A 15,425-nucleotide genomic window follows, 5' to 3' on the forward strand; every position below is an offset into this window, starting at 1 on the left:
GTAGACGTTCTTTGTAATTTTTCCAATTGCGCTTGCAATGCTTGCCTAGCCCTTCGTTCTTCTTCCAATTGCATCATGATTAAGTCCAGCTTTTGCTCCATCGTAGGCTCAGGTAGGTCGCCTTTAACCATAAGATCATCCATATGTGGTTCCGTCATCCTGTAAAACTCAAAAGACCTTTCTCACTCAAAATCAGGTTAGCGGGATAAGCGTAGCTCAAGTTCGGGAATATAAGGCTTATGTGTTTTTGGGTATAGGTTTCTCGATCTTCTGAAAATTTGCAATTTTTCCTTCTTCCTATGCTGAAAATGCTTCAGCAAACCTGTGTATGGGTAGAGTACCTTCCAATGAACAACTTTGTAGTTCAGAGTTTCTACGTAGGAACAATCCTTCTAGGAGTTTTGAGCACAAGTCAGTTCTGACTCCAGTTGACTTGTCTGACTTGCAGAGTTGCAGACTTATGTGACTTGCAGAGTTGCAGACTTGCAAAACTTAGTCGATTTATGAAACTTGCAGAACTTGATCAGAAATTACTTGCAGAACTTGACTTCTGTGGTGTGACCTGAAGTTTGATGACTTGCAGGATTGACTTGCTTGAGTAGACTAAGCTTAATGGATTAAGCTTAAGGAGGCTTAAGAATCAAGAAACGACGAATTTCGTGGGGGGGGGGGGGGGGGCCGTTTGTTTTCAGCCGTCGCAAAAAAAACGGAGGTCTTCTGATACCTCGATGACAAATTTTGAAGCTATTAAGCTTTTTTAAAGCTTATAAGCTTTACTATTAAACTTTTGAAAAGATTGGATATGGAGTTTTCTCACTGTTTGCCCACGACTTGATGGAGAAGATGAAGGAGGGGTCATCCACTTGTATAGCCCGGTCCTTCGCGATCTAATGACAGAAACAAGGGTTCTTGATCGCCAGAAGTCTGCTTGTATCGACGGTTCGCAACGAGATTGACCGTAGAGCCCGATCATTCCAGGAGCTCTGCCTTCGCACGAGATGGATAGCGATTGGAAGCTCTTGATCTCAGCTCCGCTCTGATACCACTACTGCGCAGATCGGTCGTTGTATGCTCGCGTAGTGAATCCCGGAAGGTCCCCAAGAACAATGAACTCTACTTTTTGCACAAGTTACAAGGTAAAAAACATGAACAACAAGAGCAAGAGACCAATTGGGTGCAATCTCCTCCCATGCCTGTTAGTAAAACTGAAGCATTCACAATCGTTAGTAAAATAATACAATTAAACCGACAAAAGTGAATACCTAGCAGTCTTCAGCTACATAAATAAATCAACTGGTTAGAAATAAATCCTAACCTTAATTTATTACGAGTGCGCACTCAAAACTCATAAACGTTTATTAATTTAATATGCATTTTACGGAATCACCCGCTATGGAATCACCCATGTACACACTAAATTAATGAAACGCCTGAAAAGAACAGGCGTCCCCATCAACTTCTTGCACAAAGAATCCACTTTGTGTATGAGCCCCGGTCAACAAAGTTTACGGAATCCACCGTAAAACCTCACGGAATCCACCGTGGCACGGAATCCACCGTGAAATATGCTTCCTGGCATCATAGTGAGTGCTTGAGGGAGGGAGTGAGAGTGAGCGAGGGAGTGAGTGTGTGAGGGTGAGGGATCTTGAAGGTGAAGCTCTCCATCATCTCTTCTCTTCTCTTCTCTTCTTTTGTCTTACACTTGGCTATGGAGGATGAGCAGTGCTGTGTGAGCAATAGCAATATTGCGGCACATCTCCAATGTGTGGTGGACCATGACATCTCTTGGAAGACTAGAATTGATGCTACATTTCAAGGCTTGTTGGACATAGCCTCAAACATACAAAAGGACACCAATGAGATGTATGGTGAGATGTGGGGTAGACCTAAATGCTTGATTGTGTGTCCCTCGAGTTGTAGGTTTCTATCCAAATCATGGAAGCTTCAAGTTGATAAGTCTGTGGATGAGGTTATCAGGCCTCAGGTCTTATCTAGGGCATTTGAATGTTGTCATTGTAAGGAATGAGAATGATACAACTACCAAGGTGGGCACAAATACTATGCTTGGTGCCATTAATAATGCCCTTCATGTTGTTGGCAATAGTAACATGATTGGTAGGCCTCCTAGATTCTAGTGTTGCAAGGTTTTCTTCAGACATGCTTTTGCTTCATGGTTGTTCATGGGAACAATTTTGTTACTTAAGTAATTAGGTCTTTCAATGATCATTTTTTGTATTTGTTGGAGTGTTTGAGCCCCCTCCTCTCTCTCTTACACATATGTTTGTATTATTCGTCTGAGTGTTTAAGATATTCCTCAATCAAAGCTCTGTGTGTGTGTGTGTGTCCTATGCCCCATGAATGCATGCGTGTTAAGATATTCTTCTCTTTCTCATTCCACCTATGCATATCTTTTACTCAAAGCCCTCAATAATATTGTTGTCATAGGATGGCACCAACTTTACGTTCGTTGTCAAGGGAGCCAATTTTACAATTGTGTAGATTATGGTCAAACTCAACAAGAGTTAGTCAAAGACATAATGCTAGGCTTCAAACACAATTATGAATCTTCCAACTAGGCCTTTCATCTATGCATGATACAAATCAAATGCTAGATTCGATGGTTTTAATGCACCTCATCTTTCATTGTCTAGACTAAATCAAGTTTCTTTGACACCCTCCATTCCTCAAAAAGTAAATCCTCATGATCCTCATGAAGCTCATAATATTGCATTATACATTGCACCTATGCATGCAAGTCCAAATCCTCGTGATCCTCATGAAGCTCATAATCCTCCATCCTTCATTGCACCTATGTATGCAAGTCCAGATCCTCATGAAACTCATAATCTTCTATCATTTGTTGCACCCGTGCATGCAAGTCCAATGGGGAAAGTGTAGCATGTTGCCTTCTACATTTCCCAAATATGAATTTATACACAAGTTATGGAAGAAACAAATGTTGATCCTAATAATGGAGGAGCTTATTCCCTTCTCCATGAGATACCTCAAATGGTAGAGCATCTTGTGATGCATGTGCTATGCTATTACGACCTTGGATTTGTTAATCTTGCAGAAATGAACATGCTATGCTCTCATTGTGGTACAAAGATTTGGTTTTTGAGTCTAGAATGGTATGTAGTTTGACAGAGGGGAAGCATTGTTGTAGGAATGGGAAGGTCTCATTGCCTCCCCTTCAAGAAACACCTAAGCCCTTGCATGGTTTATTGGTTGGGAATAACCATGAGAATAGAGAGTTTAAGAAACAAATACGTGCCTACAATGCTGCCCTTGCTTTTGTGTCATTAGATGCTGAGATAGATGAGTCATTGCTTAAGGGTGGGAATGGATATGCCTTTCAAGTTCATGGCTCTGTATATCATTGCATCGAATCAATGGTGCCTGATATTCTCAATAGTGCAAGATTGAGATTTGCACAAGTATATGTTTATGATATTGAGCACAAGATTCAAAATAGAACGTCCATAATACCTAGCCTTGATTCGGGCATTCTGTCCTCACTACAAGTAATGATGCATAATTGTAACATTTATGCTCGAGCCTTTCAAACCATTGAAGAGATGATTCAAGAAAATCCCGCAATAGAGATAAGAATGACCATTGAAAAAGGATGTGTGACATCGATACAGTACTTTGTGCCAACTAGAAATGAGGTTGCTGCTATTATGCTAGATCAAGGTAATGATGATAGTTTGCATCACTGCAACATAAACATTTATACGAGAAGTGGCATGTGTGTCACTATGCCTAGCCTACATTGAATCCACATGCCATCATTATATGTTAATCTATTTCCCAATGGAGAAGATGAGTGGTACCTGAAAATCCCCTACTCCACAGTGGGTGATAGTTTGTTTGCAGAAACATGCCAAGTAAAAATTGTATTACACAAATGGAGTACTATGCATATTGTCTACATGTATGAGATGACACCACTACATGCATGCTGAGAGATGGAACACTGTTACAACAATTTATTGTGGATGCATATTGTAGCATTGAGCAGTGCAAGTTGACATGGTGTTGTCTATTTTGTTTCTCCTTCTACATGAGAGCTCTACTACTTAAGAATGCTTCTCACTAAATGCAAGGGTTGTAAGTCATTTGAGGACCTATGCATAGTTGATGTAGTTCTATATCTAACTTTCAAAGTTGCTTGCATAGCTACAGGGTAATTGGAAAACAACCATGAATGGTACATTTGTATGGAGGAGGTTGTGATGGTTCAAACATGCAAATAATTATGCGCACTTTTTGCAACATTGGTTGTTTTTTGTGAACATATGTGTCTAGGAAAATTGTAGGAACAATTTAAGGTTGCCATGTGACAAATGATATACTGCATGGCTTGATTTCTTCTTGTGGAAACAATCAAATTATTTAAGACTTGGCTTTGAATTTAGGTTTGCTACATTTGGAATATATTTTGTAGCAACATGGAAAATGTTTGGCATAGTTCAATGGAATGCTTGAAATTGATAGATCTTTGGTATCGGATTCATGTAATCCTTTGATCCATGAGAAACAAGATCTTAACATTGTTAGCCAACAAAATATTGCATGTTCAATGGAGCCCTATTTGAATGAGTGTCAAATAAGGGCATACTTGGTTGTGCTTGATACTGTCAACTCCTCACATAAAACTATTTTCTTATTTGTACAATTACTTGCTTGCAAACATTACAAGATATAGGCCTTATACCGACATTAAAAGCGACGAAAATGCAAATAACAAAATTTGCCCCCGTCGTTGCAAAAAATGTCGTTATTGGCGACTCCACAGAACAGTCGGTATCATCGTCACTATCAGCGTCAAATGCGATGCTGATACCGACACCAATACCAACGCTGATAGCGACGGTTTGCGACAGATATAACGATGCCAATAACGACGCAAGCAGTAAAATTTGCGACGCTAATAGCGATGGTAACAAGGGGAAAAAAATTTGTGGCAGGGCAAAAATAGCACTATGTGCTTTATTAGAGCCATACAAAATAGTTTCTACATTGTGTACAATCCGCTTGCAAATAGAAACAATGTATACTGAAATCATAACACTGATACATGAAATAAACACATGATTGCATAATAAGCGATTGGTACAATCATAACAAGATATCACTAATACATAGAAAATGTCTACATAAATCAGGCGATTCAAAAATAAAGGTGTGTGAGCTCCAGGGATCCAAGGGCGAGCTACATATCCTCACCCTCTGAAAGCTTATCCCGCCGCAAAGGAGCATCGAACGGACTCTGCAAAAAAAGAAACAACACATCAGTCCACCATACAATAATGCATTCTAATTAAACATGGTAACTATGGACAAGAAATATGAGTGACTTACAGGGTTGCCGCATCTATACAATCGGTCGATCAATGAAATGAGACCGTGCCTCTCTACATATCGAGTCTCAAGGCCAGTCGAATCGTGATTTGTAATGGAATGTTGCAAAGAAAACAAAATGCTAACTGTTAGAAACATGATTGTCAGTATAAAGGATATTGCAAAAAAATAAACATGCAAAAAAAAAAACTTAAAATGTCCTCCAAATATGTCATGTGGCCGCCACTCCCAAGATGATGGTCCACTCCGGCCTCAAGTCGTGCCCTCGACGCCTCGCGTTGCTGACTCCAACATCCTAGAGAATCTGTAGCCTCCTCCCTCAGTCGGCGCCAGTCGTCTGCATCTAACCCCTTGGGCTTTGCAACCCCACTCTTGATTGCCTTGCGTGCGTCAAATCATCTGTGTGACATATATGCACGCATGCAATCCATCATCCAGCCCATAGAGAATTTATCTACTAAGGCTGGAACCGAAAACTCCTCATGCAAGGATGCTACTATGTAGTCATTACTCCCCTCCGATATGTTCTTCCAATGATCTAAGATGTGCCGAAAAACTTGTTGGCACAACTCTCTCATGCGAGCCATCACCCTCCTCCCCTCATCATTCATGATGATGGCTCCTGACCTACCATCGACTAGATATCCATATCCCCATGGAGTCTACCTAAGATGGGTCCTCTCCCATCTACGTCCACGCTCCTGGGCATATCCAAGAGACCCCTATGCATCCGATGTACTGACCAGGGTAATATCTCTCGGAGTGGCACCCATAGGGGTGCCACCTGCTAACAGCTGAGCAAAAGCCGGAGTAACTAGAGTAGACGTCCCCACAGGTGTGACAAATCCCTAAGGTGACGCAACTCCAACTGAACGATGAGACAGAGACACTGCCTCCGTGCCTCCACAGCATCCACTTGAGCCTGAGCCACGCTCCCTGGAAGGGCCAGGAGAGCGACGAGTCACACCTGTATCCCGTGTCGACCATAGGCTCACTACATCCGTATCTCTGCAGCATTCCCCTGACCCCGAAGCACTTCCTCCCTCTGGCCCAAGTCTGAAGCGTTGAGCTCATCTGCTCGAAGCTGAAGCATCCGATCGCACTGAAGTAGATCTATCAAAGTGCCCTAACGAAGACTGAGACAGCTCCTAGTCTGCCATCTCTCTGAATCTCGCGATCTGGTCTGGAGACATGCGTGTGAAGATATCCTATAACTCCTCATCGCTCATCCCTCAACTCATCCTGAAAATGTCACCTGCACAGATAAAAAATGATATTAGAATAATCAATTTAAATCATACAAAGCACAGTAATATAAATCCTTTTAAAAAAATCTCACTTAAAATGCACATCTTATGTACCTTTATAAGCGATTGGTCAACGAATTGAGTAAGTGGATGCTCCAAGTATGAAGTACCCTATGGTCCCATATCAATCTCTTGACACAACTCCGCATACACTGGAAGGTCGATAGATATGTCACCACAAAAGGTTGAGTCCACCTCATTCTCAAAGAATTCTTGGACTCCTGTATTTTCATCATTGTTAGCCGATGCTGGCTCCAAGCTTTTGACGGCCTCCACCCCTTGCAATATCGACCCCTCTATTTGCATATTATCTTCATTTATGCTTGGAAAATCGCTTTGATCATATACTCTCGCACTTCGGGGAGTTGAAGGTATAGCATACTGCCATCGAGGTTGTCGGAAGTTTAGATAGAAGATTACATGTTCACAAACACGTACAAGAGAGTTCAAACCATTGTGACATAAACCATGTTGTAATACAATTAGCAAACAAATGAGTCCATGCACGTGTTCACAATGGGCCAACAACACAAAGGTGTCACGCAAATCCGTCCATTTTTTTTAGAATCTATTTTTAGAAATCCAGATGGACCTCGTCGAAGTGTTGTTCCAACTCCTCCAAGTACCACTTTGAACCATTGCACATCAAATAGTATCATGGAGAAGCTATGATAATCCACCGTAATAATACTTTGCAAGTTTCCAAAATACTCCATCTCATCCACAACAATGTTTGGATCAATTGCTCGTCGCCGGCTCACTTTCTTGAACCTTGCCATGATGCCACAGTCCATTGTGGAGCACATTTTGTCAATACGCTCCACGCGAAAATGCCGTCCGCGCAACCATGCTGCACTATATATTTTGAACTGTACATTGAAACACTTAAATTAGATGTCTCATATAAAATTTAGATATGACAAATCCTAAACCCCTCATCACCTTTGGACTACATCCCCTCGAGAAGTCCCATTCCTCCATTGAGACCTCTGTCTCTTCACGAGACGCTGCAGTCAAAGCTCCATGCAACCATCGCGTTGACATGAACCGCGGCATCTCCTCCATGCCTTCAAGATATCAAATCAGTCGATGACGCATACTACGTCGGAATTCAACTCGCGCTTCCTCTCGATCTTGCCTAATGATCTGGTACTTGGTGAGCCACGTCTCCATAGAGGCATGGTGCAACATACAAAAGCGATTCACCTTCTCCTCCATTGAGGCATCCATTCTTTTTTCTACCCCATTTCCAACCACCACATCTCATTCAGTCTATCATCGTCCTTCAACGACCATAGCATTTCGTTGCCTGGATCCACCGTTGGTAGCCATTGTGAAATATACACTAGAGCCTCAGACACCAACCAACCTTCAGCCATGCTACCTTGTGGCTAAGCTCATTGTCACACAAAGCCTTTCAGGGTTTTCATGAAGCGCTCCAAGAAGAACATCCATCGCGTATGGACAAGTCCAGCAATCTCAATTTCATCTACAAGATGCACAAGAAGGTGGATTTGTATCGTGAGCATGCTGGTGGGCAGGTATTTCTCAAAGAGACAGACCGTCTCCACTGCTCCCCGCCTCGCGGATTCAATAGAGGACGTTTTAATCTCCTTCTATGAGATCCATTGCACCAAAGTCAACAACCTATAAATGGCCCCGCGTATTTCTAGAGTAAGACATCCTGCAATCGCGATCGATAGTACAAACTACCACAAATGAGAAAGCATTATGAATAATGGCTACACTCCAAATAGTAAAATGCACATGCCAATTACAATCCATTCGTAGTACAAACCTGACATATCTTATGCCAATCATGGGATTTTAGCCATGATAATTGGTCGTCTTTAGAAAATGCGGACCTGAGAGAACGCATCATACCCGTCGGAGTGCTGATAGACTTGACTACTTGCTTCACAATGCGCTCTTCTTTAGTGGACAAAACCCAAGGAGTGCGAGGAAGCTAAATGCGACCATTAGCACTCGACTGTGGCCAAAGTGGCTCCATTTTATCTACCTCCTTCAAATCCATTCATGCCCTTATAATGTCTCTCTTTCCTGTGATGTGGTCCCATAGCAAGCTGCCCACATTCTTGAAAATATGCATGGGATCCAACAAGTGGTTGACCTGTAAGTGGGTTTAATATGGCAACTCGTAGAAAACTGAGAACCGTCGCATTCCGTTTGGATGTGATTCCGCGTGGACCATTTTCAGCTCGCACCAACTTGCGGCATTCATACGTATTGGAGGTCATCCAAGGAAACCCTACCTAAGTTCATAATCCTCTAGCAAGAAAGCAGCGCCTTGATATACCATCTTCTTCATGGTTCGTGACCTTCAAGAGTCTAACTGTGGCCCACACAATGAACATGCATGATATCCTGAGGTAACCAGACCTATTCCAACACCACAACCCAGTGAATACTTGCTTGAACAAGATAAAATATAAATATTACCAATGAGAACGGAGGCCTGTTCACCTGAGCACTCTCCGAATCCTGAAAAGTCATGCATCATCCACATGAGAATGGCTTGAATATTGGCTGACCGCCGACCATTGCGCCTGCTCATATCTTGCACGGTGACCCCCTCCTACCATAAAATCTTAAGCTCATCGACTAATGGACGAAGATACACGTCCATATTTTTTACTTTGTAGCGGCTGGGGACGAGTAAGCTAAGGATGAGATGTCCTTTCTTCGTAGAAAGCCATGGAGGGATATTGTAGTTGACAAGGACTATAGGCCACACACTGTAAGAAGTTGAGTGTAGACCGAATGGGTTCACGCCATCCATTGCAAGACCGAGCCGAAGATTCCTTGGCTCTCGGGCGAAGGTTGGGAAGGTAGAGTCAATGTGGCTCCATGCGCGTAAATCCGCTAATATTCGTTAAACTCCATCTGTGGACCTATTCTATGCATGCCACGTTGTCAAGCTCGCCATGCCGAACATACGAAACATGTGGTTTATGCGGGGAATAAGCGAAAAGTGTCTAAGAACTTTTTGAGGAATGGTTTGTCCTTGCAAGTCCTATCGATACCTGTGAGCACCACACTTTGGACATGTCTCCATAGTCTCATATTCTCCTCGAAACAGTATGCAATCGTTGATACATGCATGGATGTTATTGTAGTCCATGCCAAGCTTTCGTAAAACATGTCGTGCATCATCATGAGACTCAAACATGGTATTTGTAGGTGGTAATATATGATATTTTAATAACCTTAAAAAAATCATACACCTGGAAAAAGCACAAATGTTTGTAATAATAGTGTCAAAAAAAAATCAATGAAGCATATGTACAAGGTACCTGAATAACTCGGTCATACTCATATCGCTCCACCCGTATTTTGCTTGCACACTTAAGAGTGCAAGCAGTGTCTTCAGACGAGATACTCGGCACCCATCATATAATGGTATGGATTCTTCCTCTCTAAGAGAATAAGAAGTCTCAACATCCATGGGAATCAATGCATCAATCATTGCCTCCATCTCAGGCTCCAAGATTATAGGTAGGTCTGGAAGGTTGCCTGCCTCCTTAGGCATTGATTATATAGATTGGCCTTGCAAGTGGCTCCTGTACTCCATCCATCACACGCCCACGTACTCTTCTAATTGGCCACAAAGGGTGTACTCCTCCTTGGGATGAGACATCACCTCCCTAGATAGAAAATTTGCTAGCGAGACCCAATCTTATTGTATATGGTATTCAATTAGCTTGCGAGTACAATGCATGATTGATATTAACTTTTCTTGCCGTTTGTTGAAAATTCACAATCGCCTGATCAATGATCTCAGATTGAAACTCGCCAAATTGTCATACGTGTTCTATAGACAATCGGCATTTTCGTCTAATTGCCAGCTTGCATTGAGAGCAAGAACATGGGACACGCTGATTAAGATACGCCTCACGATCTTGAACAACATGACCTTCTTCGTTTTCCATTTTGTCTACGTTACAACAAACAATTTGTTTTTGTTATCATTCTAGGGTAATAGGTACAATGTAGTACATACTAGGGTATTATGATACTATCTATCTATCTATCTATCTATTTTTCTATCTATCTATCTACCTTCATAATATGTATTTATACCATTTGTATCTAGATGGACTCATTCTTAGTGAGGTGAATCACCAATCCTATTCTTAGTGAGGTGGAATCATTCTTAGTACACGCTATCATAGTACCCTAAGTTTATTATAAGGTCCTATTTACTTTTCTCTCTTTCTCTCCCTCTCTCATTTCCTCTCCCTCCCTCACCCTGATCCTTTCTTTCTCTCTTTCCCTATTAGGTTTAATGTTTTTATCTCTTTTTCTCTCTCCTCTCTCTCTCTCATATTTCTTTTTCTCTCTCCTCTCCATCTCTCATTTCCCTTTCTCTCTTTCTCCCTCTCTCATTTCCTCTCCCTCTCTTTGTCTCTTTCTCTATTAGGTTTAATGATTTTTTCTCTTTTTCTCTTTCCTCTCCCTATCTCATTTTTTTCTCTCTCCTCTCCCTCTCTCATTTGCCTTTCTCTCTTTCTCTCCCTCTCTCGTTTCCTCTCCCTCCCTCACCCTAACCCTCTCTTTCTCTCTTTCCCTATTAGGTTTAATGATTTTTCTCTTTTTCTCTCTCCTCTCCCTCTCTCATTTCCCTTTCTCTCTTTCTCTCCCTCTCTCATTTCCTGTCCCTCCCTCACTTTCTTTCTCTCCCTCTCTCATTTTCTCTCCCTCCCTCACCCTGACCCTGTCTTTCTCTCTTTTCCCATTAGGTTTAATAAATTTTCTCTCTTTTTCTCTCTCCTCTCTCTCATTTCTTTTTCTCTCTTCCTCTCCCTCGCTCTCTCTTTCTCTCTTTCCCTATTAGGTTTAATAAATTTTCTCTCTCCTCTCCCTCTCTCATTTGCCTTTCTCTCTTTCTCTCCCTCTCTCATATCCTGTCCCTCCCTCACCCTGACCCTCGATTTAAAGGTTTTTTTAATCTTTTTCTCTCTCCTCTTCCTCTCTTATTTTTCTCTCTCCTCTCTCTCTCTCATTTCCCTTTCTTTCTCTCCCTCTCTCATTTCCTCTCCCTCCCTCACCCTGACCCTCTCTTTCTCTCTTTTCCCATTAGGTTTAATGATATTTCTCTCTTTTTCTCTCTCTTCTCCCTCTCTCATTTCCTTTTATCTCTTCCTCTCCCTCTCTCATTTCCTCTCCATCCCTCACCCTCACCCTTGCCCTCACCCACACCCTCTCTTTCTCTCTTTTCCTATTATGTTTAACATCTTATCTCTTTTTCTCTCTCCTCTCATTCTCTCTTTTTTTCTCTCTCCTCTCCCTCTCTCATTTCCATTTGCTCTCTTCCTCTCCTTCTCTCATTTCTTCTCCCTCCCTCTCCCTCTCTCATTTCCCTATTATGTTTAATGTCTCCCTCTCCCTCTCTCATTTCCTACCCCTCCCTCTCCCATTTTCTCCCTCTCCCTCTCTTTAATTTTCCTCTCTTTCTATCTATCCCTCTCCCTCTCACTATCCCTCTCCCGCATTTCTTCCCTCTCTCTCATTATAAACAAATTATACAAAAAATAAATAAATAAGAGAGAGAATACACTCTTCCTCCCTCTCGTTCTCTCATTTCATCCCCCTCCCTCTTCCATTTCCTCCCTTTCCCTCTCCCTCTCTCTCTCTCATTTTCTCTTCCTCTCTCAATATATATACATAAATCATATAAGCAAAAGTAAAAGAGAGAGAGAATGCACTCTTCCTCCCTCTCCCTCTCTTTCTCTCCCTCCCTCTCCCTCTCTTTCTCTCTCTCCCTCCCTCTCTTTCTCTCTCATTTCCTCTCCCTCTCTCAATATACACAAATTAAACCCTAAACAAGTAAAAGAGAGAGAGAATGGACTCACCGTAAAGATTTGGCGAGGGTTTGGCGACTCTTCTTCACGAGCGACGGTGGCTCCTCCTCTCCTTCGGAAATGGCGGCGGCAAGCCTTCTTCCTCTCCCTCTCTCACCCTCTATGCAAAACGGTCGCTCTCTCTCTCTCTCTCTCTCTCTCTCTCTCTCTCTCTCTCTCTCTCTCTCTCTCTCTCAAAATGTCTCACGATTGCGCGAAATGAAACGCGTGCGGGTTTTGGCCCTCTTTTTTTTCCTTGTGGGGCATCACTATTGCGACGCAAATAGCGACACCGCTATTCCTGCGTCGCTATCCGCCGCTATGCTTGCGTTTCCTTGTAGTGAAAATTGAATGGTGAGGGAAAAGTTGTGCTAGCCACAACTTCTTCTAGGATTGTTGCGTTGTTGTTGTTAAAGGGGCATATTGTACACTCGAGTTTTAAGACTCCCCTTGAGCTCAAGAGTACTTCATCGTGCAACATTCCAATGCAGTACTAGCTTGTGGAAATATTAAAGTATTACATGTCTTATTATTTAGGATGAGGCACCAATGATGCATCATATGTTGTTGAGGCATTGGATAGAACATTGAGGGATATTATGGAACGTGATATGCCTTTTGAAGGAAAAGTCATTCTCTTTGGTGGAGACTTTCATTAGATCCTACCAGTGGTGCCAAAGGGTAGTCATGAAAAGACAGTTGATGCAACCCTTTGTCTTTCTCCTATGTGGAATCATATGCATGTTTTACATTTCTCAATCAAAATATTTGAGTTTTCATACAAGATGGGAATCATGGGTTTATTGAATGGCTTCTCTCTACTGGTGATGGCTGAAATTATTTAGATTGCGGTAATTGTGTTGCTATTCCAATACATATGATTTTGCAAGATGCGACCATCGATGGCCTCATCTTGCATGTTTACATTGACATTCATTGTCAACAAGACTATGCATCTTTTTTCAAAGGACAAGCTATTCTAGCATCTAAAAACAAAGATGTTGAAGCATTGAACATTGCTTCCTTGTGTGAAATGCTAGAAGGGGATTGTCATATGTATTACAAACTCCATAGATTTAGGAGGTGGTTTTCCACCACATTTTTTGGCCTTGAAAATGCATGGGTGATACTACTAAGAAACTTGAATCTTGCTATGGGTCTTTGCAATGGTACAAGATTGATATGCAAACAATTTCACAAAAAAGTGCTTTAGGATGAAATTATCATTAGAACTAATGTTGGTGCTATTGTCTTCGTACCCAAGATGATATTTATCCCAATATGTTAGTGGGGTTGCCCTTGTCATGCATAGAAGACAATTTCCTATTAGGCTAGCTTTTGCTATGACTATTTACAAGTCTCAAGGACAAATATTGACCTTCTTAAGGCTGTACTTCAAGATGCTAGTATTCTCTCATGGGTAGCTATATGTTGCTTTTAGCCGAGTGAGATTGTTACCAAAAGTCCTTTTGCTTGTTGCAAGTCACAAGTTTTCACAGCGAAACAATCGAAACGAATCGATTATCAGAAAACCGGAGTGTGACCACGCATCCATTGCAAACATTGTGTATCTCAAGGTGTTGCAAAAAGCTAGACGATTTTATATTCTATCTTGGTAGTTCGATTAAAATAATTTTTATTTTGTATCATGAGAAAAGACTTATCACTATGTGAGTGTATTAAGAGATGTTTCAAAGGGTATCTTATAATTAAGTTTTGTTTGCATGTCTATCTTGTGTGCCACAAACTTTCATATGTTGTCCCAATTTCATTTCTTTTTATTAAGTGCATATGGATGTGTATAATTATCACATTCTATTATATTGATTAGCCTTTTGCACGGTGGTGGAGCATGAGGAATCCTCTCTCCCTATTATGCATGTTACAAATTCTAAACTTGTGCTTGTAATGTCTCCCAAATCAATGAAATTATATAATATGAAAGATGTTGGGAAAACCATGTCTTGACGATGCTTACCTTCTTGGTGTCATTCATCAGGATATATATTCCTTCCTTTTTTGGGGTATTTCTTTAATATTTTTTTTCCAAAGCTCTGCTACACTTCTCTATGAATGGTTGAGGTTTGTTATTTTGAGATGTGTATGAAAATGTTGCATCTATATGTTCCTCAGGTCCAAGTCTTTTGTGCTAGTGGAAGGGGGGTTAACATACCCATGACCAATAAATGAGATGGGCCAAGATGCATGCCATTGCATCCCTAAGTGTTAAAGAACTATGGAGGCGATAAATAGTTCTCATTCCTCTTAGGGTTTTTGAAAATTTGATACTAAAGTCGTGAAATTAACAGGTTTACTTGGCCAACTCATGCAATCCTTTTCAAAGAAATTTCAAATGTAGTCTGCATGCTTGTATAATGTACTACAGGAGTTGCATAGTGCACATCTTTGGCTCCATAACATTGTTAAAAATTTGCACTGTGAGTTAATAGGTGTAGTAGAGGGGGTGTATGAAATAAGGTGATTGATGGGATAATGTGCTAGAGAGAGAGAGAGAGAGAGAGAGAGAGAGAGAGAGAGAGAGAGAGAGAGAGAGAGAGAGAGAGAGAGAGAGAGAGAGAGAGAGAGAGAGAGAGAGAGAGAGAGAGAGAGAGAGAGAGAGAGAGAGAGAGAGAGAGAGAGAGGATTTAAGGTGATGGGAGAGCGAGACAAACAATTTGAGTAATGAGGAGAATGTTGAGCAAGTTATGAATTTGAAAAAGGAAGTTATATCTCTAAAAACATCTATTGCTAGGTTCAACGGGTTGCTGACATTAATGGGTTGGCATCTCCAATCAATTTGAATTAGGATTATTACTACTACTAAACATTTGAGAACACCTCTCTATTGTTTTCATATTTATTTCCCTTTTGAGTTTCTTTCTTGCAAGTA

The sequence above is a fragment of the Lygodium microphyllum genome, chromosome 10 (genome assembly GCF_053477565.2).
Source record: "Lygodium microphyllum isolate KBCC chromosome 10, Lygodium_microphyllum_v1.1.10, whole genome shotgun sequence".
In the NCBI taxonomy this organism is placed as follows: Eukaryota; Viridiplantae; Streptophyta; class Polypodiopsida; order Schizaeales; family Lygodiaceae; genus Lygodium; species Lygodium microphyllum.